This window comes from Triticum urartu, chromosome 6A (genome assembly GCF_056163025.1).
Source record: "Triticum urartu cultivar PI428250 chromosome 6A, HENAU_Tu73, whole genome shotgun sequence".
Taxonomy (NCBI): domain Eukaryota; kingdom Viridiplantae; phylum Streptophyta; class Magnoliopsida; order Poales; family Poaceae; genus Triticum; species Triticum urartu.
In genome coordinates this window covers 494485308-494493749 of record NC_141878.1, presented here as the reverse complement: position 1 = coordinate 494493749, position 8442 = coordinate 494485308, and positions in this window count along the sequence as shown.

Here is an 8442-nt window from a genome sequence, read left to right as displayed (position 1 = left end):
TTGATGCTCTTTCTTGATTTCTACCTCTGCAGCCTTTACCATTGCGAAGAGCTCAGGAATGGTCTTATCCATCCCTTCCATATTATAGTTCATCATGAAGCTCTTGTAGCTTGGTGGCAGTGATTGAAGAACTCTATCAATGACACTATCATCAGGAAGATTAACTCCCAGTTGAGTCAAGTGGTTGTGGTACCCAGACGTTCTGAGTATATGTTCACTGACATAACTATTCTCCTTCATCTTGCAGCTATAGAACTTATTGGAGACTTCATATCTCTCAATCCGAGCATTTGCTTGAAATATTAATTGCAACTCCTGGAACATCTCATATGCTCCATGACGTTCAAAATGTCGTTGAAGTCCCGGTTCTAAGCCTTAAAGCATGACACACTAAACTATCGAGTAGTCATCAGCTTTTCCCTGCCAGGTGTTCTTAACGTCTGGCATTCCTCCTGCAGCGGGTCTGTCACCTAGCGGTGCTTCCAGAACGTAATTCTTCTTTGCATCAATGAGGATAATCCTCAAGTTACGGACCCAGTCCGTGTAGTTGCTACCATCATCTTTCAACTTAGCTTTCTCTAGGAACGCATTTAAAATTCAACGGAACAACAGCACGGTCCATCTATCTACAACAATATAGACATGAAAAATACTATCAGGTACTAAGTTCATGATAAATTAAAGTTCAATAAATCAAATTACTTAAGAACTCCCACTTAGATAGACATCCCTCTCTTCATCTAAGTGATCACGTGATCCATATCATCTAAACCATGTCCGATCATCACGTGAGGTGGAGTAGTTTTCAATGGTGAACATCACTATGTTGATCATATCTGCTACATCTTGAGCTTGCGTTGGTTTTCCCAGAAGACGAAGGGATGATGCAGCAGAGTAGCGTAAGTATTTCCCTCAGTTTTTGCGAACCAAGGTATCAATCCAGTAGGAGCCCACGCTCAAGTCCCTCGTACCTGCACAAAGCGATAGCTACTCGCAACCAACGCGATTAGGGGTTGTCAAGCCCTTCACGGTCACTTACGAGAGCGAGATCTGATAGATATAATATTTTTGGTATTTTTGGTATGAAGATACAAAGTAAAAAGTAAAAGCAAAGTAAAAAAGCAAAGCAAGATTAAAGTGATGGAGATTGATATGATGAGAATAGACCTGGGGGCCATAGGTTTCACTAGTGGCTTCTCTCAAGAGCATAAGTATTCTATGGTGGGTGAACAAATTACTATTGAGCAATTGACAGAATTGAGCATAGTTATGAGAATATCTAGGCATGATCATGTATATAGGCATCACGTCCGTGACAAGTAGATTGAAATGATTCTGCATCTACTACTATTACTCCACTCATCGACCGCTATCCAGCATGCATCTAGAGTATTAAGTTAAAAAAGAGTAACGCCTTAAGCAAGATGACATGATGTAGAGAGATAAATTCATGCAATATGAAATAAACCCCATCTTGTTATCCTCGATGGCAACGATACAATACGTGCCTTGCTGCCCCTTCTGTCACTGGGTAAGGACACCGCAAGATCGAACCCAAAGCTAAGCACTTCTCCCATGGCAAGAACTACCAATCTAGTTGGCCAAACCAAACTGATAATTCGAAGAGACTTGCAAAGATAATCAATCATACATAAAAGAATACAGAGAAGATTCAAATATTATTCATAGATAGACTTGATCATTAACCCACAATTCATCGATCTCAACAAACACACCGCAAAAAGAAGATTACATCGAATAGATCTCCACACGAGAGGGGGAGAACTTTGTATTGAGATTCAAAGAGAGAGAAGAAGCCATCTAGCTACTAACTATGGACCCGAAGGTCTAAGGTAAACTAATCACACTTCATCAGAGGGGCTAGGATGATGTAGAAGCCCTCCGTGATGACGACCCTCTTCCGGCGGAGCTCCGGAACAGGCCCCAAGATGGGATCTCGTGGATACAGAAAGTTGCGGCGGTGGAATTAGGTTTTTGGCTCCTGTTCTGATCATTTGGGGGTACGTGTGTATATATAGGAGGAAGAAGTACGCCGGAGGAGCAACGAGGGGCCCACGAGGCAGGGGGGCGCGCCCCCACCCTCGTGACCGCCTCTTTTGTTCCTTGGAGCAGGGTCCAAGTCTCCTGGATCACGTTCGGTGAGAAAATCACGTTCCCGAAGATTTTATTCCGTTTGGACTCCGTTTGATATTCCGTTTCTTCGAAACACTGAAATAGGCAAAAAAACAGCAATTCTGGGCTGGGCCTCCGGTTAATAGGTTAGTCCCAAAAATAATATAAAAGTGGAAGTAAAGCCGAATATAGTCCAAAACAGTAGATAATATTGCATGGAGCAATCAAAAATTATAGATACGTTGGAGACGTATCAGGCATCCCCAAGCTTAATTCCTGTTCGTCCTCGAGTAGGTAAATGATAAAAAGAGAATTTTTGATGCGGAGTGCTACTTGGCATAATTTCAATGCAAATCTTCTTAATTGTGGTATGAATATTCAGATTAGAAATATTCAACACAAAAGTTTATATTGACATAAAAATAATAATACTTCAAGCATACTAACAAAGCAATTATGTCTTCTCAAAATAACATGGCCAAATAAAGTTATCCCTACAAAATCATATAGTCTGGCTATGCTCCATCTTCACCACACAAAGTATTTAAATCATGCACAACCCCGATGACAAGCCAAGCAATTGTTTCATACTCTAACTTTTTCAAAACTTTTTCAATCTTCACGCAATACATGAGCGTGAGCCATGGATATAGCACTATAGGTGGAATAGAATGGTGGTTGTGGAGAAGACAAAAAGGAGGGGAAGATAGTCTCACATCAACTAGGCGTATCAACGGGCTATGGAGATGCCCATCAATAGATATCAATGAGAGTGAGTAGGGATTGCCATGCAACGGATGCACTAGAGCTATAAATGTATGAAAGCTCAACAAAAGAAACTAAGTGGGTGTGCATCCAACTTTCTTGCTCATGAAGACCTAGGGCAATTTGAGGAAGCCCATCATTGGAATATACAAGCCAAGTTCTATAATATAAAATTCCCACTAGTATATGAAAGTGATAACATGAGAGACTCTCTACTATGAAGATCATGGTGCTACTTTGAAGCACAAGTGTGGTAAAAGGATAGTAACATTGTCCCTTCTCTCTTTTTCTCTCATTTTTTTGGGCCTTTTCTCTTTCTTTTTTTCGTCCGGAGTCTCATCCCGACTTATGGGGGAATCATAGCCTCCATCATTCTTTCCTCACTGGGACAATGCTCTAATAATGATGATCATCACACTTTTATTTTTCTTATAACTCAATAATTACAACTCGATACTTAGAAAAAAAATATGACTCTATGTGAATGCATCCGGCGGTGTACCGGGATATGCAATATGACAATGATGGAGTGTGTCATGATGAACTAGATGGTGGAAAGTTGCATGGCAATATATCTCGGAATGGCTATGGAAATGCCATAATAGGTAGGTATGGTGGCTGTTTTGAGGAAGGTATATGGTAGGTGTATGATACTGGCGAAAGGTGCGCGGTATTAGAGAGGCTGGCAAAGGTGGAACGGTGAGAGTGCGTATAATCCATGGACTCAACATTAGTCATAAAGAACTCATATACTTATTGCAAAAATCTAGAAGTTATCAAAGCAAAGTATTACGTGCATGCTCCTAGGGGGATAGATTGGTAGGAAAAGACCATCGCTCGTCCCCGACCGCCACTCATAAGGAAGACAATCAATAAATAAATCATGCTCCGACTTCGTCACATAACGGTTCACCATACATGCATGCTACGGGAATAACAAACTCTAACACAAGTATTCTTTAAATTCAAAACTACTCAACTAGCATGACTTTAATATTATCACCTCCATATCTCAAAAAAATTATCATGCTTCAATACTTTCTTAGTATTCAACACACTCAAAAGAAAGTTTCACAAATCTTGAATACCAAGCATATTGTTATTAAGCAAATTACCATGCTATTAAGAGACTCTCAAAATAATTTAAGTGAAGCATGAGAGATCAATAGTTTCTTTAAAACAAATCCACCACCGTGCTCTAAAAGATCTAAGTGAATCACATAGAGCAAAATTATAACGCTCAAAAGATATAAGTGAAGCACATAGAGCAAAATTATCTAGCTCAAAAGATATAAGTGAAGCACATAGAGTATTCTATCAAATTTTAATTCATGTATGGCTCTCTCAAAAGGTGTGTACAGCAAGGATGATTGTGGCATACTAATACACAAAGACACAAATAATACAAGACGCTCCAAAAAAAACACATATCATGTTGGTGAATAAAAATATAGCTCCAAGTAAATTACCGATGGAAGTGGACGAAAGAGGGGATGCCTCTCGGGGCATCCCCAAGCTTTGACTTTTTGGTGTCCTTGGATTATATTGGGGGTTCCATGGGCATCCCCAAGCTTAGGCTCTTGCCACTCCTTGTTCCATGATCCATCAAAAGAATTCACCCAAAACTTGAAAACTTCACAACACAAAACTCAAAATAGAAAACTCGTGAGCTCCGTTAGCGAAAGAAAACAAAAGGCCACTGCAAGGTACTGTAATGAACTCATTATTTATTTATATTGGTGTTAAACCTACTGTATTCCAACTTCTCTATGGATTATAAACTAGTTTACTAGCCATAGATTCATCAAAATAAGCAAACAACAAACGAAAAACAGAATCTGTCAAAAACAGAACAGTCTGTAGTAATCTGTAGCTAGCGCAAGATCTGGAACCCCAAAAATTCTAAAATAAATTTCTGGACGTGAGGAATTTATCTATTAATCATATGCAAAAATAATTAACTAAATTTCACTCTTCAAATAAAAATGACAGCAGTTCTCATGAGCGCTAAAGTTTCTGTTTTTTACAGCAAGTTCAACAAGACTTTCCCCAAGTCATCCCAACGGTTCTACTTGGCACAAACACTAACTAAACACAAAAAGACACAACAAAAACAGAGGATAAATAATTTATTTATTACTAAACAGGAGCAAAAGGCAAGGAATAAAAATAAAATTGGGTTGCCAAGCAACAAGCGCTATCGTTTAACGCCCCTAGCTAGGCATAAAAGCGAGGATAGATCTAGGTATTGCCATCTTTGGTAGGCAATCCATAAGTGGCTCTCATGATAGTTTCATATGGTAATTTTATTTTGTTTCTTGTAAAGTGTTCCATTCCCTTTTTTAATGGAAATTGAAATCTAATATTCCCTTCCTTCATATCAATAAACGCACCAACCGTTCTAAGGAAAGGTCTACCAAGAATAATAGGGCAAGAAGGATTGCAATCTATATCAAGAACAATGAAATCTACAGGCACATAATTCCTATTTGCAACAACAAGAACATCATTAATCCTTCCCATAGGTTTCTTAATAGTGGAATCCGCAAGATGCAAGCTTAGAGAGCAATCATCAAAATTACGGAAATCTAGCAAATCACACAAAGTCTTGGGAATAGTAGAGACACTAGCACCCAAATCACACAAAGCATAAAACTCATGATCTTTAATTTTAATTTTAATAGTTGGTTCCCACTCATCATAGAGTTTTCTAGGGATAGAAACTTTCAACTCAAGTTTTTCTTCATAAGATTGCATCAAGGCATCAACAATATGTTCGGTGAAGGCTTTATTTTGACTATAAGCATGTGGAGAATTTAGCACGGATTGCAACAAGGAAATACAATCAATTAAAGAGCAACTTTCATAATTAAATTCCTTGAAATCCAATATAGTGGGTTTAGCAACATCTAGATTTTTATTTCTTTCAATCCCACTTTCATCAATTTCATCATTAAGATCTAAATACTCCGAATTTTTAGAACGCCTTCTAGGTAAAGGAAGATCATAGTCAGTTTCATCAAGATTCATATTGCAAAATAAATATTTAATAGGATACACGTCAATAACTTTTAGATCTTCATCTTGATTTTCATAGGTATTGGAAGAACACGCTTTAATAAAGGCATCTTTGGAAGCACGCATCCTAGCGGTTCTTTCCTTGCACTCATCAATGGAAATTCTCATGGCTTTGAGAGACTCGTTGATATCATGTTTAGGAGGAATAGATCTAAGCTTTAAAGAATCAACCTCAAGAGAAATTCTATCAACGTTTCTAGCCAAATCATCAACTTTAAGCAATTTCTCCTCAAGCAAAGCATTAAAATTCTTTTGTGAATTCATAAACTCTTTAACACTATTCTCAAATTCAGAGGGCATCTTATTATAATTTCCATAAGAGTTGTTGTAGGAATTACCATAATTATTAGAAGGATTACTAGGATATGGCCTAGGCTTAAAATTCCCTCTATAAGCGTTGTTACCAAAATTATTCCCACCAACAAAATTCACATCCATAGATTCATTGTTATTCTCAATCAAAGTAGACAAAGGCATATCATTAGGATCAGAAGAAACACTCTTAGTAGCAAATAATTTCATAAGCTCATCCATTTTTCCACTCAACACATTGATTTCTTCTATCGCATGCACTTTTTTATTAGAAGTTCTTTCAGTATGCCATTGAGAATAATTAACCATAATATTATCTAGGAGTTTAGTAGCATCTCCTAAAGTGATTTCCATAAAAGTGCCTCCCGCAGCCGAATCTAAAAGATTTCTAGAAGCAAAATTCAATCCGGCATAAAAAAATTTGTATAATCATCCACAAATTCAAACCATGAGTAGGGCAATTACGTATCATTAATTTCATTCTCTCCCAAGCTTGTGCAACATGTTCATGATCAAGTTGTTTAAACTTCATAATATCGTTTCTAAGAGAGATGATCTTAGCGGGAGGAAAATACTTAGAGATAAAAGCATCTTTGCACTTGTTCCGTGAATCAATACTATTCTTAGGCAAAGACGAAAACCAAGCTTTAGCACGATCTCTAAGCGAAAAAGGAAATAGCTTCAATTTAACAACATCATTATTGACATCTTTTTTCTTTTGCATATCACATAAATCAATGAAGCTATTCAGATGAGTAGCGGCATCTTCACTAGGAAGGCCGGTGACTTGATCTTTCATAGCAAGATTCAACAAAGCAGTATTAATTTCACAAGATTCAGCATCGGTAAGACGAGCAATCGGAGTACTAAGGAAATCATTATTATTGGTATTGGTGAAGTCACACAATTTAGTAGTATCTTGAGCCATCGCGACAAACAAGCAATTTAACACACGAGCAAACAAAAAGCAAATGGGCAAAAAGAGGCAAATAGAGAGGGAGGATAGAGAGAGAGGGCGAATAAAATGGCAAGGGTGAATTGGGGGGAGAGGAAAACGAGAGGCAAATGGCAAATAATGTAATGCAAGAGATAGGGATTGTGATGGGTACTTGGTATGTTGAGCTTGCGTTGGTTTTCCCTGAAGAGGAAGGGATGATGCAGCAGAGTAGCGTAAGTATTTTCCTCGGTTTTTGAGAACCAAGGTATCAATCTAGTAGGAGCCCACACTCAAGTCCCTCGTACCTGCACAAAGCGATAGCTACTCGCAACCAACGCGATTAGGGGTTGTCAAGCCCTTCACGGTCACTTACGAGAGTGAGATCTGATAGATATAATATTTTTGGTATTTTTGGTATAAAGATGCAAAGTAAAAAGTAAAAGCAAAGTAAAAAAGCAATGCAAGATTAAAGTGATGGAGATTGATATGATGAGAATCGACCCGGGGGCCATAGGTTTCACTAGTGGCTTCTCTCAAGAGCATAAGTACTCTACGGTGGGTGAACAAATTACTGTTGAGCAATTGAGAGAATTGAGCATAGTTATGAGAATATCTAGGCATGATCATGTATATAGGCATCACGTCTGTGACAAGTAGATCGAAACGATTCTGCATCTACTACTATTACTCCACTCATCGACCGCTATCCAGCATGCATCTAGAGTATTAAGTTAAAAACAAAGTAATGCCTTAAGCAAGATGACATGATGTAGAGAGATAAATTCATGCAATATGAAATAAACCCCATCTTGTTATCCTTGATGGCAACGATACAATACGTGCCTTGCTACCCCTTCTGTCACTGGGTAAGGACACTGCAAGATCGAACCCAAAGCTAAGCACTTCTCCCATGGAAAGAGCTACCAATCTAGTTGGCCAAACCAAACGGATAATTCGAAGAGACTTGCAAAGATAACCAATCATACATAAAAGAATTCAGAGAAGTTTCAAATATTATTCATAGATAGACTTGATCATAAACCCACAATTCATCGGTCTCAACAAACACACCGCGAAAAGAAGATTACATCGAATAGATCTCCACAAGAGAGGGGGGGAACTTTGTATTGAGATTCAAAGAGAGAGAAGAAGTCATCTAGTTACTAACTATGGACCCGAAGGTCTGAGGTAAACTACTCACACTTCATCGGAGGGGC